Source organism: Manis javanica, chromosome 5 (genome assembly GCF_040802235.1).
Source record: "Manis javanica isolate MJ-LG chromosome 5, MJ_LKY, whole genome shotgun sequence".
Lineage (NCBI taxonomy): Eukaryota > Metazoa > Chordata > Mammalia > Pholidota > Manidae > Manis > Manis javanica.
The window spans coordinates 74,399,048-74,417,584 of record NC_133160.1 but is presented as its reverse complement, the minus strand read 5'-3'; the positions used below and the strand labels follow the sequence as shown (position 1 = coordinate 74,417,584).

The 18,537-nt window shown below is 35.9% G+C and overlaps 1 protein-coding gene across 2 annotated transcripts in view; it reads left to right on the top strand.

Annotated features, from left to right (window-relative positions):
* NDST3 (N-deacetylase and N-sulfotransferase 3) overlaps positions 1-18,537 on the top strand; it is a 199,387-nt gene that overhangs the window by 101,449 nt on the left and 79,401 nt on the right. The gene's annotated exons all lie outside the window — the stretch shown is intronic.

Genomic DNA, 18,537 nt, shown 5'->3' with positions numbered 1-18,537 from the left:
CAAAGTTCTAGTTCTAAAACAGTAGTAAGAACTAAATGGAACCACATATAGAAATGGTGGCAAACCCATTCTACAAGTAGAAATAACATGAGGAACTTATGGAAGAGCCAGGAAAGTGATTCAGCAGACTCTCCTCTGCATTGGAAAGCAATCAGAATTCAGAGATTCTTGCTTTTATAGCGCATAAGAATTTCACCTATAAAACTCTCTTATTCCCTCTGCAGACCAGTTTCTCATTTAGGTCATTACCTCTGTTATTCTTTTTTCCTATTTAGAGTAAAGGTATAAGCAAAATGAGAGAGGAATTAGATAAGCAAATATAGCCATTTTGGTACACTCCTGGGAGATCTTGTCCCACTGGGTCTCAGGTTGGGGGCAGAGCAGCCTGTTTTAAAGAGCTACTTCTTCCTCTTTCACTTCTTAAAATTCATCTGCCAGCTCCACTGGGAACCATTTGCACATATTTCTACTTGAGGCAAGCATTATAACATTAGAGAACTAATTGAAGTAAGGTGTATAAAGAAAAGAAGAGATTTTATTTCCCTTCTGAAAATCACTAACATAAAAAGTAAAGCTAGGTTTACTTATCAAGAGATGTATGGATATTTCATGACATTAGCATATTCAAGATAGTAAAAATGTAATTTTTCAAATGTGAAAAAATTTTATCCCCATAAAAGTCAGATAAGATAGGGGTGAAGAGAATGAAGTGTTAAAGGCCCTTGTCTTGACCATAATTTTACAAGTTGTGCAAATAAAATTTCAGGTATTTTTCATCATCTTCTAATATTCAAGAACTCTATTTCTCAGCTCCTAGAATATGAGCTGGAAATAAGGATAGCTCATCTTTGGGCACAATCAGCATGTATATCTGAAAATCAGGATAGTTTGAAGTAGTGTGGCATGTGGCCTTTGGAATTATCAACTTTCATATCCCCAAAATATAAATAATTCTGATTTATATATCAGGAATAATCTGAGTCTTCTAACCTATCTATTCTTTACAAATGAAAATATCTTTGCAATCATCTCATATGACTTTCTTCTTCTCTTTTTTTCTCAATTCAGCCAGTAATACACAGGCAAAAGAGTTAAACCAATAACTGATTATGAACTGAAGTCTTGATTAAAATATTCTTAATATGCTAACATTTTTATCAATAATTTTAAGAGTGCTTTAATCTGTAATCTATAAAACTCTAAAGTTTTGTACTTTATTTCATCATAGAACAGTAGGACTATGAGCATCTAATTATCCATTGCTTCTTTTAACCAATAGTTGCTTTGGTACATAAGATATTCCTAGTGGTATTGTAATTTCAGAACTTTCTAGACCAAATTAGCTTCATGTAACTTCGAAGAAATTCAAAACAGATTATTCATGTACAACAGATTTATAAGAAATATTTTTCACTAATTAGAAGCTAAATTATTTTCTTAATTAAAAATAAATCTTATAGTAAAGCTTTTATTACTCTTGGGTACTAAACTAGCTGAAAAAACTCTAAATGTTTAGGAAACCTTGTTACTTTTCAGGCCTTTGTCAATAACACTTGGCAGTTTTGTTTGTCTTGATAAGGAGACCCACAGGGAATAAATAAAGAAAGCATCTTCTCAAAACTTGTTCTTTAGTGGATTCAAAAAACTTTGTTAGATAATTGCTTTCACATAAATGCTGAGATTCAAAATAAATGACAGATCTTATCAGACACTATGAAACAGGCAAAAAAATCCAAATTAACTTGTAGCATGCCAACCCCGATTTCTACAAGCAGACATCCCTGGAGGTTTATGATTGAGAAACTCAATTCCAGACTCAGGCCAAGTCTTGCCTGAGGGGAGACTCCTGTCATTAGTTGATGATGTTTACATTGCAGAACTGGGTGTGGAGTGGTGGCATGTTTCCCATGAAATCTCCATCCCCAAATTAAATATTTGGATAAAGTCTGTGTTAAAATTAAGGCAGGTCCAGATATAGCAAGGCATGGTATATGGTGGTATATTCCTGGATGGACAGGTTTCTCAGATCCAGGGGAGATGGCTGTGCTACAGGATAACACAGAATATCCAGTATGGATATACAGCAAAGCATGCTAGTAATTTAGCAAATGACACTCTTTTTAGGACAGAATGAGAATGAGAAAACATTCATGGAATCAAAGTAGGTATTCACTTCAGGAAAGATAGAGCTTTTAATTATAGTGGATTTGAAAGGTAGCCATTGATATCCAAAGTAATACCCAGGCCTCAATTAGAAGTGCCATTTTCTGGGAAGGCTTAATGATTTATTATTTACTACAAAAAAGTAGATGTAAATTGGAGTCATACATATGGCTCTTAAATATAGCAAAATACACATTTGAGTGGAAAATGAAAATACGAGCAGGACTTTAATTAATGTGGTTTTCTTTTTTCCATCTGTCAATATGATATCAAGATGCTACAATAAGTTCTACCAGTAGGTCACTGGGGTGAGAGGTGGCTGTAACGAAGTGCCTCTCAGAGTTAAACCAGAATAGATCACAACAAAGATAACTAGATTTCTGGCCTAAAATGTTCTGCTCTTAGCAAAGTATTTTTCATTGCTATTGAAAAAAGCATCAACCAAGTAAATTTAATACAAATAAAGAGTTACAATGATAAATGTTAGCACTATCTAGGAAAGAGGAAACCTTGGTCTTCTCCAAATGAGTATTTCTAATGTTACAGGCCTACACACCTCTGACGTGAGTTGGGTGCTAAGATTTAGATTAACAGACTTTAAGGTTCAGGTGCAGCTGGGAGGTGGGCCATCAGTCAGTCAGAGCCGGACCATTAAGAATTCAATTCTTCTATTCTTCTTTCTGATTTTAAACTCAGCCAGCAACTTCCTGTTTAAAGTTCATTTTCTATACAGAACTACTATAGGAAAATAATATGTTGATCATAAGCACTTATGCTTTCTGAACAGTAATTTGCAAAGCAATTTTATAAATCTTTTAATTGGTAAATACATTCCATATAACCTGACTACCAGGAGAGGATCCTCTGGTGGTACAAATTCTAATACTTCCATTCCTCTATGATTTATAATTCCCCATTTTAAACTAATAGATGGCATTCTGTTTTTATTTATCAGTCTCATAATCTTTGTTAATTTGATTCTGTCTCTGGGAAATGTATGCACTCTGTCAGTGTACTGAATCAGGCTGGAATCTTTCAGACCCTGATGTGTTTGTTGATTACCTCAGGGTAGTAAGAGTTACTTATGGATATTCCAGGGGGAGAGTGCCACTGGATTATCCCAGAGTTACTGCCAGCTGCAGATACACAAGCACAGAATTTCTATACAAACATGTAATAACACCCAACACAAATATTTTTGATCAGTTCATAGGACTACAAGTGTACAAGTGCCCTCATATATACCTTTTAAAATAGTGAGAGTCTACTTACTTTACATACTTATATAAAATAATACATAGAGAGGTACTAAGAACTGAAATTTATGAAGATGACAAAGATGCATTGACAATGGCTGCACCTGCCCTCAAACAGATCCTATAAATTTGTGATGTATAATTACACAAAGGAACTAGTAAGTATACACTGTCCCTTTTAACAAGTTTCCAGTTCCACCTATCTTAGGAAGATGTTCTAATACTTAACTACTGTGACAAGTGGAATAGTTCTGGATTATATATGATTGTTCCTTTTGTGGGAGTCATATTATCCCCTATTCCTCTGAAAAAAGACGACCTTCCTGTTCCTCTGAAAAAAGACGACCCTCCTGTTCCATCGACAAATTGTTCTGAGTCTTTGCTTATGCTCCTGTTCAGTAAACATACTTCAGATATTGAGTCACTAACAATTGGTATTTGTGGAATGATTTGCCTCCCTCCAACTTGATAATAAAGTCAGTGCTTGCTTTACTTATTAATCCAGAAGAGTTGTAGATTGTCATGAGATTCATGCTCTTGCCACACTTCTTGGAATTCAAGTGGAGCAAATCCCTGACAGCATAGCAGCATTACACTTCCTTCATCGAACATCCCTTCCAAACAGTAACTAACCCTTTTATGCCCATATTTTATTAAATATTTTTCACATCTGTGCTTCTCAATTTGATGTAGCAGCCATCCACTGTACTATTCATACCATCCTACCCAAACCCCTGAAAGCTAAATCTAAGCTGTATTTCTCTAAAGAAAAATCATAAACATGGATGTGAATAGAATAAATGTCTTAACTAGGAGTAACCCATGAGTAGATTACAATGAAAGTAAAACAATGAAATTCATACAAGATGATGACCTGAATAAATAGAAATTAACTCATATTGAAATTTTTTAAGACAATAATATACATGTGTAGGGGTATGTGTGTTTACCTATAAAATTCAACTAAAAGGAAAGTTTTTGGCTTAACATGGAATTTTATGTTTCTTTCTTTTCTTATTTACTAATCCTGGAAAACATTGTGATAATAGAAAACCCCTTATTGAAAAATTAGCAGAAACATAATTCCTGAACATGCCTAATAATGAGTACTAGCTGGATACTTGAAAAAAAATCCAGACTTATTGCATTAGAATCTCCAGGGGACAGTTTTGAGGTACATGCATACTTAGGAGTTTTAGATGATCCCCATAATCCAGCAAATTGGGGAGATACTGCAGAGAAAGAATATGGAGAGATAATTTTGGTAACCAATGATTATCCAAAAACTGTTACAGATACTGCATACCTACAGTCAAGGTGTCAGAACTGAAAACGAGCACAAATCTTCAGTAGTTTTTTTTTCTGTATTTGCACAACATTAATTTATTCCTACTTTGACCTTAAGCATTGTAACAGAATTATGGTTTATTCATTTGCATAAATGTAGATGGTATAAAACAAATCTTTAAATGAGTTAATGTATGTGAAGCACTTAAAGAGGGTTTGGTCATGTTTGCATTACACAAGTATTACTATTTTTTTCCCAAGAGAAAGGAAAATCTTAGGAGTCTAAAAGCATTTCAGCTCCTTATGGCTAATCTTTGTAATGACTTCTGGCCACACTTGCCACAGCTCAGCACCACATTAGGTTAACTGTATTGAGCTCATTTCCTAGGTGACTGGATGACACTTTTGATTTTTTAGGATGACTTTTGAGGCTGTCTTTGATGGTTTATGCCAAAGTCTCTCTTTTTTAGTCCCTTGAGTTTTGGGGAGCAAGTGAGTTGTTTTGAAGTAACCTACTATTAGATGTCGCTTTCTTCTCATCACTTTTGATTTAAGAAAATGCCCTGGGTTTAAGCTTTGCATATTCTTTTCTTCTTTTTTTTTATATTCATTTTATTATCATTAATCTGCGATTACATGAAGAACATTATGGTTACTAGACTCCCCCCTTCACTAAGTCCCCCCAACAAACCCCATTACAGTCACTGTCCATCAGCGTAGTAAGATGCTGTAGACTCACTACTTGTCTTCTCTGTGTTTCACATCCCTCCCTATGCACCCCTCCACATTACACATGCTAATCATAAGGCCCCTTTCTTTTTCCCTACCCTTATCCCTCCCTTCCCACCCCTCCTGCCCAGTCTCTTTCCCTTTGGTAACCATTAGTCCATTCTTGGGTTCTGTGATTCTGCTGCTGTTTTGTTCCTTCAGTTTTTCTTTGTTCTTATACTCCACATATGAGTGAAGTCATTTGGTATTTGTCTTTCTCCGCCTGGCTTATTTCACTGAGCATAATACCCTCTAGCTCCATCCATGTTGTTGCAAATGGTAGGATCTGTTTTTTTCTTATGGCTGAGTAATATTCCATTGTGTATATGTACCACATCTTCTTTATCCATTCATCTACTGATGGACATTTAGGTTGCTTCCGTTTCTTGGCTATTGTAAATAGTGCTGCGATAAACATAAGGGTGCATCTGTCTTTTTCAAACTGGAGTGCTGCATTCTTCGGGTAAATTCCTAGAAGTAAAATTCCTGGGTCAAATGGTACTTCTATTTTGAGCTTTCTGAGGAACCTCCATACTGCTTTCCACAATGGTTGAACTAATTTGCATTCCCACCAGCAGTGTAGGAGGGTTCCTCTTTCTCCACAACCTCGCCATCATTTGTTGTTGTTTGTTCTTCAGTAGTTTTTTAAAAACACAATGAGAATAAAAGTTTTTCTTAGTGATCAGAGAACTCTAGCTTGAACTGCAATTTGAAACAGGCTAACTCCTGTTCATCCTTTAAAACTTAGCTTAAGAGTCACCTTCCTCAGGAAACCTTCTCTACTTGGATTTAGATGCCCCTCCTTGTGTTCCCCTTAGCATCCTCTGCAAACTTTTTCAAAGGACTTATTACCCTGCATTGTAGAGTCAGGTTTGCTATTAGCATGTCTGCTTCTTGTGGTAGAGAATGTGTCTTTCATCTCTAAAATCATCCCAGTGCCTAAACATAATGCCTTGTACCTAGTTTTTGAATAACATATATTAAGGAAAAGAAACTGACTTTTCTAATGACCTACTACAAAAAAAAAATTAAAGAAAGGAAATTTGGGTCTATATAAAATAGTTCCCAAATCAAAAACATCAGTAAAGTTTGTTTTATGAGTTGGATGGGACTGAATTGTGTTGTTGTGTATTGTTTTTATATGTATGTTGTCCCTTCTGTATAAAGACTTCTTTTTGTTGAGTTCCTCTGGTCATAAAGACTAGAGAGTTACCTCAAGTAATGGGTGTAAGAGACTCCAGAAAGTTGAGAAAACAGGGTCTTTTGGACTTAGAGGGCTCTTCTGAGGCCAACACAGTTCTGGGGTCCATAAAAAATGAGAATTCCTGATTTTGATCTTAGTACATTTATATGAACACAACAGATGCTTTTCATGTGTCTGTTTCTTTTTTTCCACTATTGACGATATATTTTCTTCTCTGATTCAAAAGTGCTGCTTATTTAAGGCTTTTGCACCCTCACTAATTAATCTTACAATGGCCCATTGCAACTGCAATCAAGCATTTTCCATGTAAGAGTCATCTTCAATTCTAACTTTCTGACTGCTTCATACTCTTCGGTAGCTCAGGTCAAATTCCCAAGCAAGGGAATCTATTTGCTCTAATCACTTTTTAAAGTAAGCTAATGTCAGTACTGGCCTACTGTGAAACAGCTACTCTTGGTTCATGTGGGCCCTACCCTACCAGCTGCTGCCAACCTCCATTCAAAACTATGACTGGGCAATGCCTGCCTGAAAGCTCTCCTTTCAGCAAAGGCTTGCAAGGTGTGAGCACTGCGGGTACCGTCTAGCCTGAATCTGAATCCTGTGGGAATAGTCATGGTCTCCAATCAATTCTAGAAGATTTGGGCATAATCTGAACCTCTTTGGAGAGGGCCTAAAGATTAATATTTCAGCTTGTAAAGTGTATGTAAGTAGCTTTCTTAGGTAGAACCAATGAATTTCATTTATGATATTATTATCTTGCTTCTAAAATGCAAGTTCCAAGACAGCAAGTACATCTTATGTTTTGTTTTCTCTATTTTCTAAGACTAGGAACAGTTCCTTGAATGTAGCAGGTACTGAAAAAAATAATTCATAATTGAATGAATGAAATTAAATATCCAAAAAAGTGGAGTGGGGTACTGGCCAAGCAAATTGTATTCCCCCCATAACGGAATACAGTCAGCCCCTTAAAAACACATTGTATAATTATTTTAATGACATGGGAAAATTCAGGGTATGGTCAGTGAAAAGAGAGTAAGTTATAAGAAAATTAGGTGAGCATGGAAATAAGCTAGAAGGAATTCATCAGAATGTTAGCGATGGTAATGCTAGATTACAGGATTGAATACTGTCATTGTGTTCTTTTGTTCATCGGATTTTTATAAAATGTCTACTTTGAACATCTATTACAACCAGAAGACACACATACAAACACACATGAACACTAAATGCTACATTAAAATAATAATAAATAATTATTATGAAGGATGCAAGATGGAATTATTTATGTTAATGATAGATCAGAGATAAAATTAATATTTACTCAGTTCCAGCTGTTCCCTGTATGTAAGTCTCACCTACTTCATTGCATGGCTATTTGTTTATGTGTTTTCTTCTATAAGAGGGGGCATTTTTTGCAGAAATGATCTGTGTGTTTCATTTTTGTGTTTCCCATTGTGTCTAGACTCTAACAAGAGGTCACAAAATGTTTTTAAATTGATTGACTAAATGCATAAATAATTATGTTTCAGGGGCATCACTTGACTTACAGCATCACAGTTATATCCAAATGTGAATAATAATAAACCTTGTTTTAAAAAAACTATATTCTGGCAGATTCTCTGCTTGCAAATAAGTGAAACTGGATGCAAGAAATTTTTAAGTGGCCCTAAATGTTTGGCAGGTTTTCATAAGGGATGAAGTAGCCTGACATGGAACAATGGACAGTTAAAGCTGAAAGAACCATAAAGTTCACCTGCTTAATCACCTAATTCTAAGATCAAGGTCATTCCTGCAGAATTCTGTTGAGAATCCCAGCCTTCTTAACTCTGAGTTCGGTGCTTCTTCCACTATAACATGCTGCTTCTGCACTCCTGGTCACATTGGCCTTAATGTGAATCACATTACCTCTTAATGTGACTCAGTTACCCAGTACTTGGAAAATATATGAATGGTTTAAAATTTCTTCCCATTACCTAGGAAATAGCCACTTATCTCCATGCTGTGTAAAAACAAAAAGTAAGTGCTTTGGGAGTTCAGTTCATGATGGCAGCATAGCAAGAGCATGAATTCACCTTTTCCCATGGACATGAGAAATCTTTGACAATATATGAAATAGTTCTCTCTGAAAAGGACCTGAAAATTGATAAGCAGAGCATCTTGAGCAAATAAAAGGAGAGCATCCAGATGGGAAAGAGAGACAGAGACATGGATTGGCAGGGGAAAAGCCACACCCCAGCTGCAGTGAATCACAATAAGACAGGATATCAAAGGTATGGAACTTTCCCTGCGGCGTAAGGGATTTGAGCTCCACGTCAGGCACCATAACCCTTAGATTATGCACAAGAGAGACAAATCCCAAAACACTGGTCTTTGAAAATCAATGGGGATTACATTCAGTACAACTATAAAACTGTGGGGAATGGAAAATCTACTCTTAAAGGGTTGAGGTGCAGACTCACTTGACCCAGAAACTAGCACAAAAACACCAATTTGAAAATCACATAGGTAAAGGAGACCCATTTACAAACCTGAAATCTTCTGCCTTAGAGGTAGGAAACATCAAGACTCTCCCCAGTGAGTGAGACACTGGCAGGAGCCATTTTTCAAGTCTCAGTCTACCTTACTAATATTGGTGCTGGCAGGCTCCATTTTAGAATTCTCCTTCGGACTTGTTAGCACCAATGGGTATAACCACTGAGAGCCCCACCACCAACATGCCACATCTACTGCCCTACCACAATATGAATGTGCACACAGCCCACACAGGGAGCACCCCTTCAGTGGCTGGTTCAGATGAGCCAGTGGAGACTGTGCTTCTGGGACCCACAGGATCCCTCCTACATAAGGCCACCCCTTCAACACTGAGAGGTAGCTGACTTGCCTTCTACATAGAATAATCACAGAGAGTTAGGCAAAATGAGGAGATAGAATATGTTCAAAATGAAAGCACCTAGGATAAATACCTAGGATAAAACCTAGGAAAAATACCTAAATGAAATGGAGATAAGCAATCTACCTGATAAGGAGTTCAAAATAATGATCAAAGATGCTCACCAAACTCAGAAAAAAAAAATGGATGAACACAATGAGAATGTCAACAAAGGGATAGAAAATAAAAGAAAATACCAAACCAAAGTTATAACTGAACTGAAATATACTAGAAGGGTTCAACAGCAGAATGGATGAAGTAGAAGAAAGAATTAGCAAGCTGGAAGGCAAAGCAATGGAACTCAGAGCAACAAAATGATAAAAGAATTGGGAGAGATGCAGGTATCTTGTGAGACCTATAGGAAAAATCAAGTGGGACAGCACTCACATTATAGGGACCCTGGAGGGAGGAGAAAGAGAGAGAGAAAGGGCCAGAAAAATTATTTGAAGAAATAATGTCTGAAAAGTTCCCTAATGTAGGGAAGGAATCAGACATCCAAATCCAGGAAACCCAGGGAGTTCCAAATAAGATGAACCTATGAGGATGCACACCAAGACACATTATAATTATAATGGTAAAAGATAAGGACAAAGAGAGCATCCTGAAAGCAACAAGAGATGAACAACTTGTTATATACAGGGAAAACCCCATAAGATATCAGCAGAGTTTGCAGCAGAAATGTTATAGGGCAAAAGGGAGTGGCACGACATACTCAAAGTGTTGAAAGGAAAAACAATCACGAATTCTCTATCCACCAATGTTATCATCCAGAATCAAAGGAGAGATTAAAAGCTTTCTATGTAAGCATAAAGCTAAAGTTGCTCATCACTAAAGCAGCTAGAAGAAATGTAAAGTAACCTCTTTAAGCCAAAATAAACCAAAAAATGCACTGATTAATAAGATGAAAATGCTTGAAAATAATTTGAAATAAAGTGGAAAATGGCAAATGTATATCAGAGGTAGTGGATCAATCATTTATAAAGCAAGCATGAAGGTTAAAAGATATAAGTAATAAAATAACTAAAATTTCAATTATTAGCATAAAATCAAAAGACATAAAATGTCATCAAAAAAATAAAACGTGGGGGGGGCAGTAAAAAGATATAAAGCATTGGAATGTGTTAAAAATTAAGTTACTATCAACTTAAAAAAGACTGCTACTATATACATAGGAAATTTTGTGAACCTAATGGTAACCACAAGGAAAACTTAGAGTAAATAAAAAGAAAATACAAAAGGAATCTAAACATAACCCTAAAGAAAGTAAGCAAACCACAAGAGAAGAAGAAAGGAACAGAGAAGGACTATAAAAAATACAGAAACAATTAACAAAATGGCAAAAAGTATATACTTATTAATAATTACTTTAAATGTGACTAAATTTACCAATCAAGAGATATAGAGTGGCTGAATGGATAAAACATCAAGATTCATCTATATGCTGCTTACAAGAAACTCACTTCAGAAGTAAGAACATACACCGACCATACACAGACCAAAGTGAAGGAATGGAAAAAGACAGAAAACTAGAGTAACCATACTCATATCAAACAAAATAGACTTTAAAAAAAAGACAGTAATAAAAACCAAAGGAGAACATTACATAATGATAATGGGGTCAAGATAGCAAGAAGATATAACTTTTATAAGTATATATTTATACAGCATAGGAGCACCAAAACATATAAAGCAGATATTAACAGACCTAAAGAGATAAGTTAAAAGCAATACATTAATAGTAGGATACTTTAATATCCCACTTTCAACAAGGCTAGATTATCCAGGAAATAATGAAACATCATCCTTAAATAACACATTAGGCCAGATGGACTTAATAATAGATATACTCAGCACTTTCATCTAAAAGCAGCAGAATATACATGGAACATTCTCCAGGATAAATCATATGTTGCGCCAAAGACAAGTCTTAATAAAATCAAGAAAACTAAAATCATATCAAGAATTGTTTTTGACCACAATAGTATGAATTAGAAATTAATTATAAGAAGAAAGTGAGGAAAACCACAAAAACATGGATTAAACAACCTGCTACTGAAGAACCAATGGGTCTTTGAAGAAATCAAAGGATAACTCAAAAAATATCTAGAGACAAAATAAATAAAGCCCCAACTTTGAAGGAAATAAAGATCACAGCAGAAATAAATAAAATTGAGACTAAAAAGATGATAGAAAGAATCAACAAAACTAAAAGCTGATTTTTTCAAAAGACAAATGAAATCAACAGGGCCAGACTAACCAAGAGAAAAAGAGACTCATATATATAAAACCATAAATGAAAGAGGAATTATAGCTAATACCATAGAAAGAAATTCCTGGAAACATAAAATCTTCCAAGACTGAATCTTAAAGAAACAGAAAATTGAATAGACTTATTACTAGTAAGAAGATTGAAACAGTAATAAAAAACCTCCAAACAAACAAAAGTCCAGATGTCTTCACTGGTTAATTCTACCAACATTCGAAGATGTAATACCTATCCTTGTCAAAGTCCTCCAAAAAAATTGAAGAGGAAAAGCTTCCAAACACATTTAATGAGTACAGCACTAATTATTCTGATACCAAAACCACACAAAGATACCACAAAAAAAAAAGAAAGACCAATATCCCTGCTATATCAATATACAAAAATCCTCAACAGAACAATAGTAAACTGAATCTAAAAATACATTAAAGGATCATACACCATGATCAAGTGGGATTTATTCCAGGGATGCACAGATAACTAAGCATCTACAGATCAGGCATTATGATACATTATTAAAAAGTAAAAGATGAAAATCATATAACCATCACAATAGACTCAAAAAAATTGACAAAATTCAACTTCCAATTATAAAAACTCCCAAGGTGGGTACAGAGGGAACATACTTCAACATAATAAAGGCCAAAATTGGCATTCTTACAGCAAACATCATATTCAATGGTGAAAAACTAAAAGCTTTTCTTCTGAGATCAGGAACAAGACAAGGATGCCCACTCTCAACACTTTTACTCAACATGGTATTGGAAGTCCTAGCGACATCTATTATGCAAAAAAAAAAAAAAAGAGAAAACCCATCCAAACTGGAGAGGAAGAAGCATTACTATTTTCAGGTGACATGATACTATATATAGAAAACCCTAAAGAATCCACAAAAAAACTGTTAACACTAATAGAATTCAGCAAAGTTGTAGTATACAAAATCAATATATAGAAATCTGGGGCATTTCTATACAGTAATAATGAACTAGCAGAAGGAGAAATTAAGGAAACAATCCCATCTATAATTACATCAAAAGTAAAATATCTAGGAATAAATTTAACTTAGGAGGTGAAAAACCTGTACATTGAAAACTGAAACAGTGATGAAAGAAATGGAAGGGTATGCAAATAAATGGAAAGATACCCCATGCTTGTGGATGAAAGAGTTAATACTGCTGAAATGTCCCTATTACCTGAAGCAACCTACAGATTCAAAGCAATACCTATCAAAATTCCAATGGCATACTTCATAGAACTAAAGAAAATAGTTCTAAAATTTGCATTGAACCACAAAAGATCATGAATACTCAAAGCAATCTTGTGAAAGGAGAACAAAGCTGGAGGTATCATGTTCCCAGATTTCAAACTGTACTACAAAGCTGTAATTGTAGCTTTTGCTAAAGTATGCTACTGGTATAGAAACAGACATACAAATCAATGGAACGTAGTAGAGAGCCCAGAAATAAACACACACCTACTGGACAATTAATGTATGACAAAGGAGACAAGAACATACAATGAAGAACAGTCTCCTCAATAAATGGTACTGGGAAAAATGGAGAGCCACATGTAAAAGAATGAAACTAGACCACTATCTTACACCATACACAAAAGTTAATTCAAAAAGGATTAAAGACTTCAGTGTGGGACCTGAAACCATAAAATTCCTGGAAGAAAACATAGGTGGTAAACTCTTGGACATTAGTCTTAATGATGTCTTTGTGGATGTGACTCCAAAGTCAAAGGAAACAAAAGCAAAAAACAAAAAAATCAAATGGGACTATATCAAATCACAAAGCTTCTGCACAGCAAAGGAAATCATCAGAATGAAAGCACAACCTACTGAATGGGAGAAGATATTTGCAAAGCTTATATTCATTAAGTTGAATATCCAAAATGTATAAAGAATCCATACAAGTCAATAACAAAAAAACAAACCACCCAATAAAAAAAATGAGTAGAGGATCTCAATAGACATTTCCAGGACCAACAGACACATGGAAAGATGCTCAACATAACTAGGGAAATGCATCAAAACCACAATGATACATCACCTAACATCTGTTAGAATGGCTATTATAAAAAAAGATATGAAGTAACAAGTGTAAGAGTGGATGTGAAGAAAAAGGAACCCTCATACACTATTGGTGGGATTAAAAATTGCTATAGCCACTATGGAAAACAGAATGAAGATTCCTCAAAAAATTAAGAATAAAATTACCATATGACCCAACTATTCCCCTTCTGAGTATTTATCTGAAGAAAAAAAAACACTAACTTGAAAAGACATATGCACTCCTATGTCCACTGCAGCATTATTTAGAATAGCCAAGATATTAAAATAATCTAAGAGTCCATCAATAGACAATAGTGGTACAAAAAATGTGTTATAAATTGCATTTATACAATAGAATACTAGTCAACCATAAAAATGTATGAAATGAATAAACCTGCCATTTGCAACAATATGGACAGACCTTGAGGGGATTATGCTAAGCAAAATAAGTCAAATGGAGAGGGGAAGGTGGAAAATTAATGAAGGGGATCAACTGTATAGTGATGGATGGTAGGTAGACCTGTGGTGATGATCAGTTTGTGCTGTATGCAGATGTTGAATTATGAATATATATTGTATATATATCTATCTCTCCATATAAATCTAAAACAATATATATTGCATATACCACAAGAAAGCACAATTAAGTCTTTTTGATCTCCCCAGTTAAGAAAAATAGGAGTATGATAAACACTCAAGTCTTTGGAATGAACATTAAGAAAATAAAGTTAAATAAATTAATATTATTTTATTCCTTATTTCATCCTTTGATAGTTTCCCATATGCTTTCAGGATAAAACAAAATTTCTTCACTTGGAAAAAAATTAAATGTGGCTTCTACCTACTTTTATGGTCTCATCTTTCAATAATCTCATACATGCACCTTTCACTCCACCCATAAAACAATTTGTAGTTCCCTATTATCTCATTCTGTGCCTCAGGTTGGAATGCCTTCCACCAAATCTGAGCTCATAAATCATCTTTTTATAGAAGACTTCGTCCAACTCTCCAGTTGTTCCTCTACATTCTCAGCATGCAGGCATAACCCTAAACTAATTTGCATACAGTACTATGATCAGCTATCTTTCTCATCCAATAGTTTGTGCATTCCTTGATAGAAAGCTTTATGTCTTATTCTATTTTATAATCACAATATATTGCAAAATTTGGAGCACATGGTAGATCCCCAGTATATGACAGTATGCTATATTATTATGCCTATGTACAGAGCTTTGAATCTGATGGAAAATCTGGTTGCTTTGGAAGTACCTACTCACAGAATTCACTTAATTCAAGAGGGTATACAATATGCAATACTGAGCTTTCATTTTCTCCCAACATGGCATCCAGAGAGATCCTTTTGACAGTCATTAAATTTATGAAAAGATGCTCAGTTTCACTCACAGGAAGAGAAATGCAAGGTTAAGTATACTAACATACCATTTCTTAGATATTGACAAAAATTCAGAAGATTGATAAAATATTCTACTAACAAGGCTATGGAGAAACAGGTATTCTCCTACATCCTAGTGGATATACAAAGTGTTGCAACCCCTAATGAGAGAAGATAAAATGGTGCAGCTGCTATGGAAAACAGTATGGCATGTCCTCAAAAGTTAAAAAAGAGAACTACCATATGATACAGCAGTCGTACTTCTGGATATTTCTCCAAAATAATTGAAAACAGGATCTCAAAGAGATATCGCTGTCCTCTGTTCACTGCAGCATTATTCACAATAGCTAAGAGGTAGAAACAACTTAAATGTCCATCAATAGATGAGATGGAAAAAGAAAATGTAGCATATACATACAATGCAATATTTATGCATCCTGAAAAGAGAAGGAAATTCTGACACATGCTACAACATGGATGAAACTTGAGAACATTATGCTAGGAGAAATAAGCCAATCACAAAAAGATAAATAATGCATAATTCAACTTGCTTGAGATAAATAATGTAATCAAATTTAGTGACAAAGTATTATGGTGGGTGCCAGAGGCGAGGGGGAGGAGGAACCAGGGAGTTGCTATTCCAAGTTTCAATCATACAAGATGAAAAAGTTGTAGAGATCTGCTCTACTACACTGTGTATATAGTTAACAATAGAGTACTGTATACTTAAAAATTTACTAAGAGGGTAGATTTCATGTTATATGTCTTTACCACAGTAACAAGAAAAAATGGATAGAACTTAGAAAATAACTTTCTATTTGCTTAACACAGTACATTTTTAACATTAATCTAATCATGAAAAACAATCTCACAAATGCAAACATTGGTATAGACTGTAAAACAAATGTCATTGACTTTTCCAAAAGACAGTATCATGTATTTTGTTTAAAAAGGGAGGGGATTATTTTCATATAAAAGAAACTAAATGGAGGGCAGACACAAGAGGAGTAAAGATGGCGGCGTGAGAGGATAGACAGAGGCTTCCTCCTAAAACTGGATACAATTAGAAAATTTAATTGGCGCAGCTAATCCTGAGAGAGCAACAGGAAAGAGGACGGCATCAGACAGCACACACCTGGAGAAAAGAGCAGACCTCAGCGAATGGGGTAACGTACCAGAGCTATGGCTCCATGGGACCCAAGCCCCTCCCCCCACCCCACCTTACCGGCAGTAGGAAGACAAATGGAGCAGGGAGGGAGTGGAAGGCCTGGGACTGCCTTCCTAGCTCCAGAGATCTGCTCTGGGAGCACAAACATACATTTCATGGTCCTTTCATGAGACTCGCATGACTACCGGGTTGGAAAGTTAATACAGGCAGAGTTCCAAGGGAGACTGGGATTCTGGCTGCTTGTGGAAAGCAGGGATCCACATCCGGCTGCTCTGGGACAAAAACTTATACCTGTTTGACTGGCCCACCGGCTCAGGCAGTGGAGACAGGCACAGGAGCCAGGAGGCGGGGAACAGCTCTTTCCTACCCCCAGGCACCAGAACCGCTCCCTTGCGACCCACAACATGGCTTCAGGGGCTGAGCAGCTCCAGAATAGAGCTTCTGGACACTAGAGGGTGCCATATACAAACAAGAAACGCCAAAGGAACCTTATCCAGAGTAAAATTGTTAATAAAACTCCCGAGAAAGATTTAAATGATATGGACCTCATGACTCTTCCTGAAAGGGAGTTCAAAATAAAAATCATCAACATACTAATGGAGGTACAGAAAGACATCCAAGAACTCAGGAATGAATTCCAGTCAGAGATCCAATCATTGAAGAGAACAATGGAGGGTATTAAAAGCAGATTGGATATGGTGGAGGAGACAATAAATGAAATAGAAACCAGAGAAGAGGAATACAAAGAAGCTGAGGCACAGAGAGAAAAAAGGATCTCTAAGAATGAAAGAATATTGAGAGAACTGTGTGACCAATCCAAGCAGAACAATATTTGCATTATACAGATACCAGAAGAAGAAGAAAGAGAGAAAGAGATAGAAAGTGTCTTTCAGGAGGTAGTTGCTGAAAACTTCCCCAATCTGGGGAAGGACATAGTCTGTCAGGCCATGGAGATCCACAGATCCCCCAACACAAGGGACCCAAGGAAGACAACAGCAAGACACATAGTAATTAAAATGGGAAAGATCAAGGATAAGGACAGACTGTTAAAAGCAGCCAGAGGCAGAAATAAGATCACATGCAAAGGAAAGCCCATCAGACTAATATCAGACTTCTCAGCAGAAACCTTACAGGCCAGAAGGGGGTGGCATGATGTATTAAATGCCATGAAGCAGAAGGGCCTGGAACCAAGATTACTTTTTCCACTGAGATTATCATTTAAATTTGAAGGAGGGATTAAACAATTTCCAAATAAGCAAAAGCTGAGAGACTTTACCTCCCACAAACCATCTCTGCAGTCCATTTTGGAGGGACTGCTATAGATGGAAGTGTTCCTAGGGTTGGATAGCTGTCACCAGAGATAGTAAAACCATGATAGGGAGGGTGGAGCAGCTGATTCCAAGGCAAATGCAAAATTAAATTGAATATCCCCAGAGTCAATCAAGAGATATGCACCCAACACAGGAGCAACAGCATTTATGAAACAAATACTAACAGAACTAAAGGAGGAAATAGATTGCAATGCATTCATTTTAGGAGACTTCAACACACCATTCACTCCAAAGGACAGATCCACCAGACAGAAAATAAGGACACAGAGGCACTGAACAACACACTAGAACAGATGGACCTAATAGACATCTATAAAACTCTACATCCAAAAGCAACAGGTTACACATTCTTCTCAAGTGCACATGGAACATTCTCCAGAATAGACCACATACTCGCCCACAAAAAGAGCCTTAGTAAATTCAAAAACATTGGAATTCTACCAACCAACATTTCAGACCACAAAGGTATAAAACTAGAAATAAATTATACCAAGAAACCAAAAACACTCACAAACAGATGGAGGCTTAACAACACGCTTCTAAATAGTCAGTGGATCAACGACCAAATTAAAATGGAGATCCAGCAATATATGGAAATAAATGACAACAACACAAAGCCCCAACTTCTGTGGGACGCAATGAAAGCAGTCTTAAGAGGAAAGTATATAGCAATCCAGGCATATTTAAAGAAGGAAGAACAAACTCAAATGAATAGTCTC